General features: G+C 46.9%; 1 protein-coding gene across 2 annotated transcripts in view; it reads left to right on the forward strand.

The window, feature by feature from the left end:
- LOC137528546 (ectonucleoside triphosphate diphosphohydrolase 8-like) overlaps positions 1–20143 on the forward strand; it is a 139147-nt gene that overhangs the window by 18327 nt on the left and 100677 nt on the right. The window contains exon 2 of one of the 2 annotated variants that reach the window (XM_068249879.1): positions 1389–1656. The gene's annotated coding sequence lies outside the window, so the exon portion shown is untranslated. The remainder of the gene's footprint in view (positions 1–1388; positions 1657–20143) is intronic. The other variant, XM_068249878.1, reaches the window with a different exon arrangement.

The following is a 20143-nucleotide window of genomic DNA, read 5'->3' on the forward strand; positions in this document are numbered from 1 at the left end:
CTAGGTGATTGCGGTCACATGGCGTAAATATACTGGCATAGCGTAGATATGCTGCCACGATCGTGGAAAGTGGTTAAGAATGTTAGGCTTCTTCTACTCGTTATATGCGTGACTGTGAGGGTCAGAATTTTTCCTATAGTTAGTCAATTCAGATCGTAATTACGACTTCATGGGTAATTTTAATTAAGTGGGATTTCGTGTAATCTCATGTAACTTTCGCAAAAATTCATTGAAGCCTATGGGCAGGAAAAGTTATTTTTCAGCAAAATCAAACATCATTAAGGTTCATAATTACGATTATACATGCAGACTTCATTTTGCAACGGTCTGAAATTTCATAGTGCGATTTTGCATCGCAATCCTTAATTTTCAGGAGAATGACTACTTTGTGAAATTCAAAGTCATCACTAAAAACAGATATTATATGTGGGGAAGATGTGTTCAATAAAGTTAATTAAAGAGAACCTGAGGTGGGTTCTAAGAACGCTAATTGCACACAGAGGCTGGGTCTGCATATAATGCCCAGCCTCTGTTGCTATACCGATCCCCCCACAGCCCCCATAAATCTTACGCCAAGCTGTTAACACGCAGCGTGTCGCAGCCAGCTGTTTACCTCTTCATGTGTCACTCGCGGCGCTCCCCAGCCTCCTCCATAGCTCCGGTCCCTGCCCGCGTCCCGTCCCTCCCCATGGATTGGAGAGAAGGGACGCGGGCGGGGACCGGCACTATGGAGCAGGCTGGGGAGCGCCGCGAGTGACACATGAAGAGGTAAACAGCTGGCTGCGACATGCTGCGTGTCGACAGCTCGGCGTATGATTTATGGCGGTCAAGCAGAGCACAGGGGGCCTGTGGGGGGATCGGTATAGCAACAGAGGCTGGGCAGTATATGAAGACCCAGCCTCTGTGTGCAATTAGTGTTCTTAGAACCCACTTCGGGTTCTCTTTAAAAGGACAACTGAAGCAAAAGGTATATGGAGGCTGCCATATTTATTTCCTTTTAAGCAATACCAGTTGCCTGGCTATCCTGTTGTTGATCCTCTACCTCTAATAATTTTAGCCATAGACCCTGAACAAGCATGCAGCAGATCAGGTGTTTCTGGCATTATTGTCAGATCTGACGAGATTACCTGCATGCTGGTTTCTGGTGTGATTCAGATGCTACAAAAAAATCAACAGGGCTGCCGGGAAACTGGTATTGTTTAAAAGGAAATAAATATGGCAGCCTCCATATCCCTCTCTCTTCAGTTGTCCTTTAAAATGATGGATAATATGTCAGTAAATGATTAGTGTTTTGCTGTGTCGCACAGGTTGTGTTTCCTATAGCAATGATTTGGGATCCCAGATTCCTCCAGGCTAGGTGTAGTCACCTGTGTCTCCGCTGTTATTAGGATTATGCTCCGTCACTGTCTTGTGACCACACTCTGGCGCGTAACATGAAGGCTGCCTCTGTTTCTCCTGTGTTGTTAAAGTCGAGTGCCAGCGAGCAAACTTGGCATGCTTCCACCTGCAGGATGATAGGACGCCTAGAGAGAGGAGGCGGAGCTGAGGACTGTACATCGTGCACACAGTGACACCACACTCAATGCACCTTGACCTGAGAGAGGGAGACTGACAGAGAGAGGTTCCCTGGGACGTGGCTGACACTAGCAAGAGCAGGTAAGAGCTCTTAGCAGGCTGAGAATGTTTAAAAGGAACTTAAACTGAGAGGAACATGGAAGCTGCCATCCCTACGCACGCCTCAAAAATGCTTGTTTTCCAGCTGTCATGATCCCCAGATCTGGTCATCCTGTGTCATTGATTAAAGGGAACCTGTTTTATTACTATATGTTCTCTATAGTTTCCTAACAACCTTAGCACCTGAGCCAAGCGATGGACACGGTTGAGTCCTGGTTCACACTGTAAGAGCTTTTTAAGCGCTAGTGATTTGAAAAGTTCTTGCTAAAGCAATGCTATGGGGGATTTTTATCACATTGCTCCAGTGAGAACACACACATAGGATTACATTAGCAAGAGTTTTTAAAATCACAAAGCACTTAGAAAAGCTCTTGTAGTGTGAACCAGCCCTGACTTAGTGTTCAACTCACAATGTTATATGCTTTTTTTTTTGTATTTTGCAATGTTATTTGTTATATGCTTTTTTTTTTTTTTTTTGTTATATGCTTTTTTTTTTTGTATTTTGTCACTAATTATGTATCTTGTACAGTATATTGGTGTACACCATTGTCTGTATTATTATGTACACCATGTTCGTTTCTCACTTTGTACAGCGCCAGGGGCGTTGCTAGGATTCCAAGAGATTGGGGGTACTTTTGGGCACTCCAGATGGAGAATGGGTGTGGCCACGCACCAGAATGTGGGTGTGGTCATGGGTAGAACAAAATTTACATGAACTTAACAGCAGTCTAAGTAGGCCTGCACAGAAACATGTTGGATGAAGCCCCCTCTCCATTACTGCAAAAAAGAAAAAGAAAAAAGCTGCATATCACATAAATAGGCAGTGTTATTTAAACATAACTAGGCAGAGTTACCTGACTTCTATGCTGGCTGGTCTGGCTTTCAGTTGGGCGGGCATGTCTGATGCCAGGTTATCTGGCAGTCCCCCCATAGCATTCCCTGACCGTCTAGTGGACCCTCTCCCATGCTCCCACGGGCCTCCCACTGAGGCACCACAACTCCCAGCATGTCCCTATAGAAGAACCACAGCTCCCTGCATGCCCTTATAAAGGCATTTCAGCGCCCAGCATGACACCACAGCAACCAGCATACCCCCGATGGATGCACCACAGCTCCCAGCATAGCCACCATTGAGGCACCACAGCTGACTGCCCGGGGGACATCCTGGGCACCCCAGAATAGATCCGGGGCACGTGCCACTGATCTTTGGGGCTAGCGAAGCCCCTGTACAGCACCACAGAATATGTTGGCGCTTTATAAATCAATAATAATAATAATAATTGAGGGGAAACTGAAGTGAGAGGGATATGGAAGCTGACATATTTGTTTCATTTTAAACAATACCAGTTGCCTGGCTATCCTGCTGATTCTCTGCCTCTAATACGTTTAGCCATAGCCCCTGAACAAGCATGCAGCTCAGGCGCTCTGACTGAAGTCTGACTTGATTAGCTGCATGCTTGTTTCAGGTGTGTGATTCAAACACCACTGATGCCAGAATAATCAGCAGGATGCCAGGCAAATGGTATTGCTTAGAAGGAAATAAATATAGCAGCCTCCATATATCTCTCACTTTAAGGGCTCATTTCCACTAGAGCGAATCTGCATGCGTTTCCTGCATGCAGATTCGCTCAAACAATACTAGTGGATGGCGCCGTTTCCACTTGTCAGGAATTCTGTGCGGCTTGCTCTGCAGAAAAAATCTGCACAGCAGAGCCGTCAGAATTCGCACGTCGCACACCCGCACGCGAATCGTCGGTCATGTAACTAAATAGGAAAACCGCAAGCTCTTGAGTCTTGCGGTTTTCCCGGCGTTTCCGCGCGCGATTTCGTTAAAAAACCCATGTCAATTCTTGCCGGCATTGACATGGTTAAAATCACGTTGTTAAAATCGCGAACGATTCCGCGTGAAAATCCGCATGAAAACGTCAACGAATCCGCAACCGTATGCAGATTCGTTGACGCTTTTTCCGCGAGCAAATCGTGCCGCACAAGTGAAAACGTACCCTAAAGCGGACCCAAACCAAACATTTTTTTTATTCAAAATATTTAGTTGCACCACTCTGACACATACAAAGACAAATAAACACTCCTTCAAGCCTATGAGCATTTCAGGGCATGCTTTTCACCCTTCTCTTTTCATAACTAGGGTTATACAGGTGGCAGCCATAAGCAATTCCTCCTTTGCTGGACACCATCTACTCCACCAGTCTGCCGGATTCTGTCCCGGCAATATGAAAGGAAGGGAGGGGTTCCTCCAATAAATGTAAAATATTTTATATTTGTCATAATGCAGCTGAAAAAAGGCTGCTATTAATTATTAAAATAAGATAGAAAATAGATTTTATTTTTGAAATCTTGTATTTTTAATTTGGGTCCACTTTAAGTTCCCTTTGAGTGATGCAGCAGAGTGTTCTGTGCACGCAGATAGGCACCGGGTATAACAAGTTAGAACTCTTTGCTGAAGAAATACATGCAGCGATATATCACACACAACCACCAGGCAATGCAGCTTACTTAGAACAGAGAGAAACACACAGGATGAATACAGGAAATCCCAATACCATAGAGATCATCATCATATTTTACACACCGTGACATCTTGTGGTTGTTTTACTATACTGCAGTGTAAGTAATGTTGTTACTGCCAACATTGAGGAGCTTGTCACACCGTCAATAAAATGCAAGTGCAAAGTCGTTACTGCAAATCATTCAAAGCAGACCTAAACTTAAATAGTTAATGGTTAGTTTGTGTGCATAGATGGCTTTTCGATCATGAGATATACACTAACAAAACGCTTTTACCAAAATGTTGTTTATAAGTATAAGTGCTCGGGAACGGTTGTGGCCACTTCAGTATCCCAGGGGAGGAACCTTTTGCTTCCCGTTATTTAACAATAACAATAACATTACTATAGCGCTTTTCTCCCATAGGACCCAAAGCGCTTAGGCCAGTGGTTCCCAACCCATGTGCCGCGACACATACATGTGTCGCGGCAGCTTTGGGTATGTGTCGCGGCTCTCGGAGGGGAAGCGCAGTGGAGGGAGAAGAACATCTCCCCCCTTCTCTCACCTTAGGGTGCTCTGCCTCCCTCACTCTCCCCTCCGATACTAACTGTGGCGGGCTGGCGGCACTTGGCAGTGGGCGGGACTTACCTTCCGTGTCGCTCCATGCGCCGGCCGGATGTTCTGGCTCTGCAGCCGCTGCTCTGGTCTGGATCAGGCCAGAGTAGTGGCAAATCATCCCGCGCCGGCGACAAGACCAGACGGGACAGAGACACGGAAGGTAAGTTCCGCCCCTCTGCCAGCCACCGCACTTCGTTCCGGAGGAGAGAGCGAGAGCACCCTGAGGTGCCGCTCTCCTTCCCTCGCTCTCTCCTCCTGGGGGGGCACCTGGCTACATATACTGGGCACATATCCCTGGCTACATATACCCCTGACTACATATACTGGGGACATATAACCCTGACTACATATACTGGGGACATATACCCCTGACTACATATACTGGGGACATATACCCCTGACTACATATACCGAGGACATATACACCTGCCTACATATACCGGGGACATATACACCTGCCTACATATACTGTGGACATATACACCTGCCTACATATACTGGGGACATATACCCTTGGCTACATATACTGGGGACATATACCTCTGGCTACATATACTGGGGACATATACCGGGGACATATACACCTGCCTACATATACTGGGGACATATACACCTGCCTACATATACTGGGGACATATACCCCTGCCTACATATACTGGGGACATATACCCCTGCCTACATATACTGGGGACATATACCCCGCCTACATATACTGGGGACATATACCCCTGGCTACATATACTGGGGACATATACCCCTGGCTACATATACTGGGGACATATACCCCTGGCTACATATACTGGGGACATATACCCCTGGCTACATATACTGGGGACATATACCTCTGGCTACATATACTGGGGACATATACTGGGGACATATACACCTGCCTACATATACTGGGAACATATACACCTGCCTACATATACTGGGGACATATACCCCTGGCTACATATCCTGGGCACATATACCCCTGGCTACATATCCTGGGCACATATACCCCTGCCTACATATACTGGGCACATATACCCCTGGCTACATATACTGGGCACATATATCCCTGGCTACATATACTTGGCACATATATCCCTGGCTACATATACTGGGGACAACTGGCTGTTTGTCATTATGTGCATTTACTGGTGAAAAGCTGTCTCTTATTATGTGCATTTACTGGTGAAAAGCTGTCTCTTATTATGTGCATTTACTGGTGAAAAGCTTTCTCTTATTATGTGAATTTACTGGTGAAAAGCTGTCTCTTATTATGTGAATTTACTGGTGAAAAGCTGTCTCTTATTATGTGCATTTACTGGTGAAAAGAGGTCTTTTATTATGTGCATTTACTGGGGAAACGCTGTCTCTCATTACGTGCATTTACTGGTGAAAGACTGTCTGTCATTACGTGCATTTACTGGTGAAAGGCTGTCTGTCATTACCTGCATTTACTGGTGAAACGCTGTCTCTTATGTGCATTTAGTGGGAAAACGCTGTCTCTCATTACATGCATTTAGTCTACGTGTCACGGAGATCTGAACGTTTGGTTTGATGTGTCACGACTCCAAAAAGGTTGGGAACCACTGGCTTAGGCACTCTCAGATTCAGTAATTGGTAGTAGGATGAAGTGTTAACACAACAAAATTATATTTCTGCAACTGCCAAACTGAACAGGTTTTCAGTCTGGATTTAGGCTGCTTTCACATTAAGACGTTACAGGCGCACGTTAGAGCAGCCTGTAACGCAGCCCACCGCACAGTAATGAAAAATCAATGGGCTGTTCACAGTGCCCACGTTGCGTTACATTGTAACGCAGCACGTCAAGTTAAAGTGCTGCATGCTGTACGTCATACTGGGCTAAGCCGCGTTAGACTGTTTGCACACGCTCAGTAATGTTGGAGGAGGAGGTCTCCCCTTCTCCTCCTCGGCCAGCCACATGGCTAATTAATATTCACTGCACGGTGCGACGTGCAGTGTTTACTTCCTGGAGCGCCGCCCTGTGCGGCGATTGGCTGGTGGGACCACGTGATGCGGATCACGTGGTCTCTGCATCCATAGCACAGAAAAGGCACACCAAGAGCTGCATAACGCGGCTCTTGGTAGCGTCCTCCACCAACACCACCAGGCGTTGCGTTAAGGGCACGTTATGTGACCTATAACGTCCCCTAAATCGCAACGTCCTAGTGGGAAAGCAGCCTTAAAGGGGCACTATAGCAAAAAAATGTAAAATATTTGCAAACATAAATAACTAAGAAGTACATTTTTTCCCGAGTAAAATGAGCCATAAATTACTTTTCTCCTATGTTGCTGTCACTTACAGTAGGTAGCAGAAATCTGACAGAAGCGACAGCTTTTAGACTAGTTCAACTTTTCATGGGGGGATTCTCAGGGATTTATTTATTTTCAAAAGCACTTAGGTCTCGTTCACATTATTCAGCGCAGATCGCTACAATCGCACGCTATCTGCACTACAGATTCCATTCATTACAATGAATGGGATCTGCGCTGCGATTCCCAAAAATGCATGCAGCAGGCGATAGCGCATACGATGGGAACGGTAGAAGGGCTGTCTATGACCTTCTACCGTTCTTGCGTGTCACACTGAAGGAAGCAATCATCAGGCCTCTCCTCAAAACACCTTATTAGAAATCTTGAAAGAAGTGACAGGTTTTGGACTAGTCCATCTTTTCATAGGGAATTCTCAGCAAGGCTTTTATTCTTTATAACGATATTCCCTAAAAAGGATTTAAACAATGATGCTGGCCAGCTTCCCTGCTCCCTACAAAGTTTTTTGGCAGTTGGACAGAGCAACTGCCATTCACTAAGGGCTCGTTCAGACTATACGCGCTGCCGTGAGCATTTTGGCAGATTTCAGTAAAGCAGGAAATATCCCCGATTGTAAGGAACAGTTTACAATTTTGAGGAATACCGGTGTAAACAGGTTGGGGCAGTTCAACATGACCTGTGTTGGGCCAGGATCCAAGTCACAGGTAGTTTGGCGGAGGTGGAGGAGGATGCTTGATGTGACTTCTTCATCAATTTCCAAGTATGACCAAGGTGTTACGTTGTCTGCTAATGATCTTTAGTGCTATAACAGGCTCAGATGCTGACTGGGATGTGACTAGGATAAACGCGGCCTACATTTATTAGTTTTGCCAGTACTAATTCCAATTGATAGATTACATTTTTTATCCCAAAATAACTCTTACGTATAGCCTGGGTCCTTACCAGAAGGAATATTGTCATTGCCCTGCAAATCCAAAGTAATTACAGCAAAATTAGCACATTGACAGCACCCGGCATATGACTGTTAAGCTGTTGAGCATCCTTTTTTATGTTAATGGCATACCTCCCAACTTTTTGAGATGAGAAAAAAGGGACAGTTAAACCACACCCCTGCCACACCCCTGACCACGCCCTCCCCACGCCTCTAGTCACTCATACCATAAAGATTTCATAAGAAACATATGTTTTATCATTCAAAACACACTGGTTAATTTTCATTCATAGTAACATTTTAAAATTAGTAATATATCAATTTAAAGGATGGGAATAACGTTTAGAGTCAATCAAACACATTTTTAGTATAGAAATATATATATATTTACATAGAAAGAGAGACAAAATCCTGAAAGAGGGACAAATGAGGAGGAAAGAGGGACATAGGGACAGGGCTCCCAAAGAGGGACTGTCCCTCCGAAAAAGGGACAGTTGGGAGCTATGTAATGGGCAGGGCCCATTTAGGTGTTAAAGTTACGATTGCTCCTTTCATAAATAGAAAATGTACATAAGAATTCCATAAAGCACAGTGTGCTAACCATAGTTCTGTGGTCTAGCACCCCCCCCCTCCCCACGCACACACACACCACCACCACCTGCAGGTGTCGTCCTACGCACCCAGTTTGCCTGTGCCTAGAAGAGGCCCTGCTTGTGTTTCAGCCAAGGGCAGAGCAGGATCATCCACCAGGCAACCTAGGCAGGTGCCTGGGGCCTAGTAGGAGTCAAGGGGCCCATCTGCCACCTTCTCTGACCTCTCTCTACTACATTGTCTAGGGCCCCATTACATCTTAATCCATCTCTGGCCAAGGGACTTTGTCTTGGCAGAAATGTAATGCAGAATGACTGCAGCTTTGAATTGGGACAATCATCAAAGGGGCACTATGGTGAAAAATTGTGAAATTTAAAATATGTGCAAACAGTCAAAAGAAGTACGTTTTTTTTCCAGACTAAAATGAGCCATAAATGACTTTTCTCCTATGTTGCTGTCACTTACAATAGGTAGTAGAAATCTGACAGAAGCGAACGGTTTTGGACTAGCCCATCACCTCATAGGGGATTCTCAGCAAGGCTTTTATTTATTCTTTACTAGTCAAAAGGCCCGCCCGTTAACCACTTGCCGACCGCACACTCATACCGTGCGGCAGCAAAGTGGTAGCTGGAGGACCAGCGACGCACATCTGCGTCGCCAGGTGCCTCCCTAATTAATCAGGAAAGGCCGCTCACGAGAGCGGCCGTTTCCTGTTAGATCACGGAGCGGGTCTCCGTGAATAGCCTGCGAGCCGCTGATCGCGGCTTGCAGACTAAATGTAAACGCAGGAGACGTTTGTATCCTTTGTTTACAGTGAACGGTGCTGCTGCTGTAAGGCAGATCGGCGATCCCCGGCCAATCAGCGGCCAGGGATCGCCGCCATGTGACAGAGGACAGCCTGTCACAGGCTGCACAGGACGGATAGCGTCCTGTGCAGCCCCGATCAACAGGGGTGAGAGGGAGGAGAGGGAGGTGGGAATTTCGCCGTGGAGTGGGGCTTTGAGGTGCCCCCCCCCCCCCCCCCCGCAACACCCAGGCAGGTAGGAGTGATCAGACCCCCCCTGAACATCATCCCAATAGGGGGGAAAAAGGGGGGGGGCGATCTGATCGCTCTACCTGCAACCTGATCTGTGCTGGGGGCTGCAGAGCCCACCCAGCACAGATCATAAAAAAAACACGCTGGTCCTTAAGGGGGGGTAAAGGCTGAGTCCTCAAGTGGTTAAAAAACAGACACTAGGTCACAGCCGCTTCCCCCGCAATGTGTGCAAATACGCGTCCCGCTTGCTCGTTCCCCACCACTGTCTGAAGTATATGCACACAGGGAGCTGCTTGCTTGGCAGTTGGAAAAAGCTGTTATTTCCCACAATGCAATGAGAACCTCTGTGAACCACACACAGCAAACTGTCAGATCCAGCCCTGTGTCCTAACTGCCCTGGCTGCGCACATGCTCAGTACAAAAAAGCCAGGGACACACAAACAAGGAAACAGAATGACGCAGGGACAGTTAGGTTTTATTATTGAGGAGAAAGATATCCCCTAAAAAGGATTTAAACAATGATGCTGGCCAGCTTCCCTGCTCGCTACACAGTTTTTTGGCAGTTGGACAGAGCAACTGCCCTTCACTAAGTGCTTTTGAAAATAAATAAATCCCTTAGAATCCCCTATGAAGAGATGGACTAGTCCAAAGCCTGTCACTTCTGTCAGATTTCTACTATCTACTGTAAGTGACAGCAACATAGGAGAAAAGTAATTTATGGCTCATTTCAATCTGGAAAAAATGTACTTCTTATTTGTGTATGTTTGCACATATTTTAAATTTAATTTTTTTTGCCAAAGTGCCCCTTTAAGTGCATTCAACTGGCCCATTTCCAAAGTGCATAGAGTTTGCATCTCATTTGGATGCAAGCAATTATTATTTACATCTCATTCCCTGCTCAGGTACACTGTGGGGAGTGATGTCATCTGTACAATGTAATCTATGCATGAAGCCAAGAAGCACAGGCAATTGCAGGGGATTCCCCTTCAAATCGCTGGTAACAGATTCATTGCCGGCTGCCATGCTGGCCACAGAGAGAGATGATCGGAACAGCTGAATTCCGTATTCGTCAGAGTTTCGCCATTTTAAATTGAAGTGAACTGCGCCGAATTTTGTGGCTGAAGAGGCCCATATAGTAGAATGCAGTACATTATTCAGGGATCCCAAGTTTATGGAAGTTTTCCTGGTTTTAACATCAGAAACCGCCCCAGTATCTATTTAATGGCCTCGATTCACTAAGATCATGCTGGAGATAATAAGGCAAGAGAAAACTTACCTCCACACATCGATCTTGTAGTGTAGAGTAAGTTTTCACAGTGAGAGAGTTATCTTATCACTTCAGTGATTCCAGGATTCTGAAGTTAATTTAAAGAGACTTTTTATTGCTAAAACCTGTTCAACATTATTGCCCTAACTAAAACGTTGCATCCCGTGGCTGAACTCTATCTAAATACCCCCAAACTCCCCTCGCAAAATCCACGACTTTCTTGGTCGTGGATTTTGCTGGCCCGGGAGGCAGAGCTTTAAGATGCAGCTCTGCCTCCATGCGCGTCTATCAGCGCGTATCTCCTCCTCTCCCCTGCCCCTCTCTGTGAAGGAAGACTGAGAGGGGCGGGCGGAGGCGGAGATACACGCTGATAGACGCGTGTAGATGGAGAGCTGCAGCTGAAAGCTCTGCCTCTCACGGAAGCGCTCCCCGCAGTGTGCCCCAGGGAGTTTGGGGGGATTTAGTTAGATTTCAGCCACGGGGATGCTGCGTTTTTGTTTTAGGTGGCATGGGCGCTTGAGCAGCATCTTGCTCTCCTCCCACCCACCCTGGTCTTACCTTCTCGGCGGCCACTTCCTCTATAACGGTCCCCAGCCCCTTTAGGGCTGGTACACACAAACGCTTGGCAGGCGTTTACCATCGGCGTCCGGGACTCGTCGGTAAACGCTCCCGTTAAAGTGAATGGGAGCTTTTGCACAGGACTTTTACTGGCATTTGCGCAAACGCTGTGTTCCAATCCCGATTTTCCCCGTTGTTTGAGATTACCCTGGACGCTACATGTAGCATCCAGGGTCGATTAACCGCAGCGTCTAGTATCCCACTTCGGGGACGGAAATTGCAGATAACGACTGGAAGCCACCGAAAGCCCAAACACCCCGCCGCCGAGACGCCGCCAACCGAGATGGAAGCCAGATGGGTGTCTGTGTGAACCACCTCTTAATGTATGTGGTGCCTCTGCCCACCGCTGCACAGACCTCAGTTCAGAGAGACCCGCTGAGCCGCTATGACAGTACAGTAACAAACGCAGGTTAGCAATGTGAACCGGGCCTTAAAGGAAACATCAGGGTTTTTAACCCTTTCAGGACTGGCCGCCTAACCCCCCTTCAGGACCAGGCATTTTTGCAGAAGGGGGGTGCGTTTGGGGGGTCAGGCAGCCGGATCCCTGCAAGGTCTGGCTGGGCTGTCTTCCCCCTGTGTGGCCAGGTGTCCCCCCTGTGCGCAGCAGCAATCACTCAGCTTCCAGGCTCCAGCGTTGAGCCGCAGTAGCCCCCTCTTCTCCGGCCGGCATCTCTGCTCCTAATGCCGATCAGTTCCGGGTCGCGGCTTGATGACATCATCAAGCCGGGACCCGGTGCTGACGTCAGAAGGAGCAGAGATGCCGGCAAGAGCGGTGGAGGGCACCGATCGTCGCGGGAACGGCAGGGAGGTGAGTGGATCCTCTTCTTTCCCCCCTACCGCCGCAGCTGTGAAATTGATCACTACGATCCGACGGCGATTGTAGTGATCACGTGATTAGCAGCCATACGCAATGGTTGCTGATCACTGAGAGGAGATGCCAGCTGTCATATGACAGCTTAATCTCCCCTCTCCGGTGCGCACAAATGCATCGGGACGGTTCGTTAGCGCGGGCATTGAATCAACGTCCAGTCAGAATGGTAGCACCACCTGCTGGGCGTTGATTCAACGTATTTGGTCTCCAAAAGGTTAACCTAGACCAGATCTACTTACCTGGTGATTCCTCCAGCCCCTGGCAGCCGATCTGTCCCTTGCTGCAGCTCAGCTCTCAGCCGTTGTCCCGGGGTCCCCTCCGTAACAGCCGCTTCTGTGCCCACTCGAGCACCTCTCCAGGTCGCCAGCTGTTACAGAGGCGACCCCGGGCCACCGGCTGGGAGTGGAGCTTTGGTGAGGGACAGATCGGCTGCCAGAGGCTGGAGGAAGCCCTCGGTAAGTAGATCTGATCTAGGTTAAAAAGCTGGATATTTCCTTAAGGGCCCATTCACACTTGAGCGCTTTGCCGATGATTTTGGCAAAACGCTCAAACACTAGCGCTTTTGAAAGCGCTAGTGTAATAAAACCCTATGGGCCCGTTCTGACTTCACCATTTTGAGGCGATTTCCCCGCGATCGCGTTTCAGTGCTATAGAAGCGCTAAACGCGAACGTGGAAAAATCGCCGCAGTGCTCAGTGATTTTTCCGCTGAAAAATCACTCACGCAAAACGCCGGCAGTGAGCGCCGGCGTTTTGCGCTTTCAAGTGTGAATGGGCCCTTAAGGTTGTAAATGGAACAATCAATTGCAATCAATTGGTGCCATTCCAAACAATTACCATAACATTTCCATCAACTTGAAACTATTAGCATCTCATTGACTATCTAAATATTCAAAGCAAATCCTAAAGAGGTTTTGCTACTATGTTGCCTGGCAAACCTGAAGCGAAAATAAACTTATGAGATAATGAAATGTATGTGTAGTACAGCTATGAAATAGAACATTAGTCGCAAAGATATGAATCTCATATTGTTTACAGTACAGGAAGAGTTAAGAAACTTCAGTTGTTATCTATGCAAAAGAGCTTCTCTGAGCTATTGGACCCAACTGGGTTGTATACCGTTCTGTTTTCTGAAACATTTAAACAGCCAAGAAACAATGCGGGACAGCTTGAGATAAGGTTTAACTGCAGGAAAGCTCAAGAGGTCATTATTCCTGCTTTGTTTAGTAGCTTAAAAGACTAAGGGCTTGATTCACTAAACTGTGCTAACCAGTGGCGTAGCAATAAGGGTTGCAGAGGTAGCAACCACATCAGAACCCTTGGGCCAGAGTATTAGCTGTTTATTGGTCCTGAGGTAGTGTTAATCACTTTTATAGATGGAAACTGTGGTATGTGTAGGCCACCGGCAGTCTGTAACCACCCCTCGGACGGAAACCAGTACGGGGGTATACTATGCACAATTGGAGGAAAGAGGCGCCCTGGTTTGATAAAAGCGTCTAAAAATAGCTTAAAATCAATAAAAGATATGAGGTAGCTTACCTCAATGACGAAATTTCTGTAATATATACAAAAGATTTTTTATTTAGCACAGGCAACGTGTTTCGTGGATCTGCGCCCGCTTCCTCAGGCCAATAGCAGTGCCCCATCAAAGCTGAGCACCTCTGTTGACAGAGACGCTCAGCTTTGATGTTACTAGCAGATGCTTTTTTACTCCTATCTGTATTGCCTGAGGAAGCGGGTTTAACTTGTGAAACGCATTTCACTTTATTTTGGAGTACCCAATAAACATTTTTTGACTGAAAATCATGTGTTCTGCTTGGAGGGAGCACTGCTATTGGCTAGTGATGGGCGAACACCTGGATGTTCGGGTTCGGGAAAGTTCGCCGAACATGGCCGAGATGTTCGGCATGTTCGGGCCGAACCCCGAACTTCCCGAACATCCCGCTTTTGGGGGCCCTATGGGGTCGCAGGCATAAGGGGGGAGCATGCCCCGATCGCGGGGGGGGGGGGGGGTCGGAAATTCCCCCCACCCCCTCCGCTAGCGCTCCCCCCTCTGCCCGCTTCCCCATACAAAAGTTTCAGGAAAGTACCTGTGGTAGTGGATGGCCTGGCAGTGGCACTGTGGAGTGAGGAGGAGGAGGAGTCCGGAGAGTGACGTGTTGAGGGAGGCCGGGCAGCGGGCGGTTCAGCGGTAGTACCCTTGTGGTACTTCCGCCCTTTCTCTGACCTCACGCCCGCTGCCCGGCCTCCCTCAACGCGTCACTCTCCGGACTCCTCCTCCTCACTCCACAGTGCCACTGCCAGGCCATCCACTACCGCAGGTACTTTCCTTAAACTTTTGTATGGGGAAGCGGGCAGAGGGGGGAGCGCTAGCGGAGGGGGTGGGGGGAATTTCCGACCCCCCCCGCGATCGGGGCATGCTCCCCCCTTATGCCTGCGACCCCATAGGGGGGCCGTATTGCGGCATGTTCGGGCGAACAGGGCCCTGTTCGGCCGAACAGGGGCCCTGTTCGGCCCTGTCGGCGGCCATTCAATAGTTCGGGCCGAACCCGAACTTAAAAGGCCGAACACCATCAGGTGTTCGGCCGAACTCGAACATCACCCGAACAGGGTGATGTTCTGCAGAACCCGAACAGTGGCGAACACTGTTCGCCCAACACTACTATTGGCCTGAGGAAGCGGGCGCAGACCCGCGAAACGCGTTGCCTGTGCTAAAAAAAAACAAAAAACTTTTGTATATATTACAGAGATTTCTTCATTGAAGTAAGCTACCTCATACTGTATCTTTTATCGATGTTAAGCTGTTTTTAGACGCTTTTATCAAACCAGGGCGCCTCTTTCCTCCAATTGTGCACTTCTATAGATGCTTTGAATAATAGTAATCATTAACAAACTGTTTCCCATCTCCTTCTTGCACCTCTAATACTGTGGATGACCTTAGCAGGTTTTGTTGTGCCGTATCAAGTGTTCCGTATAAAAACAATTATATACACTACGCTATGTTCATTGTTCACACAAAGGTAATTTATAACCGCGGAACACTGTCTAAGAGTCAAAGGATCTGGTGAGTAGAGATGGCTCGAACTTCAATGGGCAGGCAAACTTGAAAAACTACAAACACTGTTTCTGGCCAAAAAAGTGATGGAAAAGATGTTTCAAGGGGTTTAACACCTGGAGATGGCAAAAGTCCCGGGGAAAATTACGGATTTGACAAACAGCAGTTATAATCCCTAAAGGGCAGAAATCACATCGCATTCCTAAATTGGAGGCCTAAAGTGCTTGAAAACATCTTGCGTGTGTATACATGGATCAGGTAGTGTAAGTAGTGTACTGCTTCACACTGACAGACCAAACTCACTGTGTAACACACGCAAACAGATGGCCGTGCTGGTGCGCAAGTTGGCGAGAGTGCAGGCGATGACGGTTTTCCAGCCCATATGGTCGGGCTGAGGTAGCTCAATGACAGAACAACAGTGACTGTCCAGCTGATCGAATTTGGTCTGTCCACAATGAAGCAACGACCTTATTTTCTTGGGTGTGCCCTCCAACACACTCATAGAGGTCATTGCTTCATTGGGATAGGCAAGCCCCTTCACCTCGGCAAGGTAATGATCATGAAGGGGAATTGACACATGTACATGCCTTTTGTTTTGTTGTTGCAGCCGCAGTGCAGCCAGGAAAATTAGGCAGGCATGTACACGCACCAGAAAAATTATTATTCTTTTTGTTAGCGGCCTTAAAAATTCAGGAATCCACCTGGAGTCCTGGACCCTGTTGGTGGTGGCGGAGAAGGCAGTAAAGTGGCCTGCAGGCAGAGATGCTGTGTGGGGACTGACTTAGTCTTCGGGCAAGCAGTCACACGGCATGCAGGCAGAGATGCTGTGTGTGGGGACTGACTTAGTCTTCGGGCAGGCAGTAGCCCTCCGGGATCCATGCCTCATGCATTTTGATAAAGGTGAGGTACTGAACACTTTTTTGACCTAGGCGACTTCTCTTCTCACTGAGAATGCCTCCAGCTGCACTGAAGGTCATTTCTGACAGGACTCTTGAGGCAGGGCAAGCCAGAAGTTGGATGGAAAATTGTGACAGCTCTGGCCACTGGTCAAGCCTGCGCACCCAGTAGTCCAGGGGTTCATCACTGCTCAAACTGTCGATGGTTCTTTCTTTACCATTGTTAAAGCTTACATCTATTTTTTTAAATTACTTTTTCTGCTGTCTGTGCAGTTCCTTCAACGAGAATCTGTTATGGAGGGCAAGTCTGCCATTCATTCAACTGTGTGATAAACTTTCCATGGTACTTTCTCAGTACCATGGTGACCACTGGTAACAGGCCGGGAATCAGGGTTTGATTCCGGTCTGGAGTGGGAGCCTGAGAAACGGCTACCACCACACATTCAAGGAAGGCAGCAGGAACGGCACGCAAGTCCCGACTCAGGGAGGTAGTGACGAAAAATAACAATACAGGAGGATTCTTTTGAGGCCCTGCTGTATAATGATGAGACGAATACACTTGAAATGCTTTAACGAGAATATGTTATGGAGGGCAAGTCTGCCATCCATTCAAGTGAAAGGTATGCACTGACTGCCAGGTATAATACAATGTGCAGTCACAGATGCAGTGAAAGGTATGCAGTGACTGGTATAATACAATCAGCAGTCGCAGATGCAGTGAACGGTATGCACTGACTGGACTAATACAATGTGCAGTCACACAGATGCAGTGAAAGGTATGCAGTGACTGGTACAATACAGTGTGCAGTCACACAGATGCAGTGAAAGGTACTGCCTGCTATAATACAATGTGCAGTCACACAGATGCAGTGAAAGGTATACACTGTCTGCTGGTATAATACAATGTGCAGTCACACAGATGCAGTGAAAGGTATAAACTGACTGCTGGTATAATACAATGTGCAGTCACACAGAGGCAGTGGAAAGTATGCTGTGACTGGTATAATACAGTGTGCAGTCACACAGATGCAGTGAAAGGTATACACTGACTGCTGGTATAATACAATGTGCAGTCACACAGATGCAGTGAAAGGTACTGACTGCTATAATACAGTGTGCAGTCACACAGATGCAGTGAAAGGTATACACTGACTGCTGGTATAATACAATGTGCAGTCACACAGAGCAGTGAAAGGTGTGCACTGACTGCTGTATAATGATGAGACGAATACACTTCAAATCCTATAATGATAATCTGTTATGGAGGGCAAGTCTGCCATCCATTCAAGTGAAAGGTATGCACTGACTGCCAGGTATAATGCAATGTGCAGTCACACAGGTGCAGTGAAAAAGGTATGCACTAACTACTGCTATAATACAATGTGCAGTCACACAGGTGCAGTGAAAAGGTATGCAGTGACTGCTGGTGGTAAAATACAATGTGCAGTCACATAGGTGCAGTGAAAAGGTATGCACTGAATGTGCTGGGCCTGGCACAGTATAGCAATTAGCAAGAACCAGCTGCGACAGACAGGGCTGTATATGCAATGTCAGTGGGCCACCAAAAAAACCCCTCAAAAACATTAGCTCTCAAGAGAGCTTTTTTGGTGGTGCTTTTCAGCAACAAATATCAGCAAGGAGCAAGCTAACAAGACCTAACTAAGCTTTCCCTATCTCTGCAGCAACCTCTCTCCCTTCTCTTACTAATAGCAACAGCACACAGAGTGAGAACATGGCCGACGCTGCCTTTTATAAGGGGGGGGGGGGGGGGCTCCAGGAGGGAGTGCAACCTATTTGGCTGCCATGTTTCTGCTGACTGATGTAGAGGGTCAAAGTTTAGCCCAATGATGTAGTGTAGGGGGTGGGTCGAACTCGCTAAGTATTCGCGGTTCGATGCGAAGGCGAATCCGCGTTGTTCAAGCGAATAAGTTCGCATGCGAACCGTATGGGCCATCTCTACTGGTGAGTCTGATCATAAACTTTAGTACATGTGAAGTTGCGCTGAGAGACTGTATTACTGATTGCAGCATTACTGAGAGACTTGGCTCTGCTATACTGTGATTTGCATTATATATATATATATATATATATATATATATATATATATATATATATATATATATATATATATATATATATATATATACACACACAACTGAAAATACAAATATGAGACTGTTTTCTTTGCTACTAATGTTCTATTCATTATCCGCACTGCACATACAATTCATTATATCACGGGTGTTTTTCACTTCAGGTTTGCTTTAAAGGACAACTGAAGCGAGAGGTATATGGAGGCTGCCATATTTATTTCCTTCTAAACAATACTAATTGCCTGGCTGTAATGCTGATCCTCTGCCTCTAATACTTATAGCCACAGCCCTGAACATGCATGCAGCAGATCAGACATTTCTGACATTATTGTCAGATCTGACAAGACTAGCTGCATGCTTGTTTCTGGTGTCATTAAGACACCACTGCAGACCAGCAGGGCTGCTAGGCAACTGGTATTGTTTAAGGCTACTTACACACCAACACGTTGCGTTTTAGGGGACGTTATGGTCGCATAACGTGCCCCTAACGCAACGCCTGGTGCTCTTCGATGTGGACGTCAGAGTGAGCCACGTTATGCAGCTCACTCTGGCGTCCGTGATGCCATGATGCGTACTCTTGGACGCAAGCGGCATCACGTGGTCCCGCCAGCCAATCGCCGCACAGAGCGGTGCTCCAGGAAGTAAACACTGCACGTCACACCGTGCAGTGAATATTAATTAGCCGTGTGGCTGGCCGAGGAGGAGGAGGGAAGACCTCCTCCTCCAACACTACTGAGCATGTGCGCACAGTCTAACGCGGCTTAGCCGCGCATAACGCCGTAGCATGCAGCACATTCAACGTACGTGCAGCGTTACAATGTAACGCAACGTGGGCACTGTGAACAGCCCATTGATTTTTCATTACTGTGCGGTGGGCTGCGTTGCAGGCTGCTCTAACGTGCGCCTGTAACGTCCCACTGTGAAAGCAGCCTAAAAGGAAATAAGTATGGCAGCCTCCATATCCCTCTCACTACAGTTGTCCTTTAAACCAGTCACAGTCAATAGAAGGAAGCACATGATTGGTTGCTACACATTTGTGTTTCATTTGTGGTCGAAATCAAAGCAACAATTCTTATTTGTCTAAGGTGAGTTTCCTCTCCAGTTAATTGTCATTTGAAAGTTCCCTTATGTGTCTTAATTGCTCCTTGTGGTTGGATCTGCGTTCTGTCCTTAAATTACTCATGATATAACAATATAGGCAGGTTAGCAGCTCCCTCGCCCGGGTACATTCACTTCCTTCTTTTATAGGGGAACTTAACTGAATAGAATGTCTCATTTTTTACAGTACTACTTTATACGTTGTTGAGTCAGTGTTTGCCCATTGTAAAACCCTATCTCTCCGATTTACATTCCTAATGTATCACAGATGGCAACATCTTTACTGCTGTCAAGGTGCATCACTGTGGAATGTTTGTTTGATGTGTGTTCTGAAGTGAGCAGAAACAACACCTGGGGCCATACACAATTCACATTTTCTCTCAAGTTATGTGATATTTTCACAACTTGTCAATGTAAAAATTTTCAAATCACCAGCAAGCAAAAAAAAAACAACAAAGTTATTTTGACAGTACTTTTTCATCTATTTTTTTGATACTTTTTCAACTGCAAAGTGCTGAAAAGGTGTTTTAAAGAGAAAATAAAAAAATGATCCCCTAGGGGAAAACTCAGGAGAAAAGGTCAAATGCATACGGGCCCTGGGCTCATTTGCAA

This window comes from Hyperolius riggenbachi, chromosome 8 (genome assembly GCF_040937935.1).
Source record: "Hyperolius riggenbachi isolate aHypRig1 chromosome 8, aHypRig1.pri, whole genome shotgun sequence".
Taxonomy (NCBI): domain Eukaryota; kingdom Metazoa; phylum Chordata; class Amphibia; order Anura; family Hyperoliidae; genus Hyperolius; species Hyperolius riggenbachi.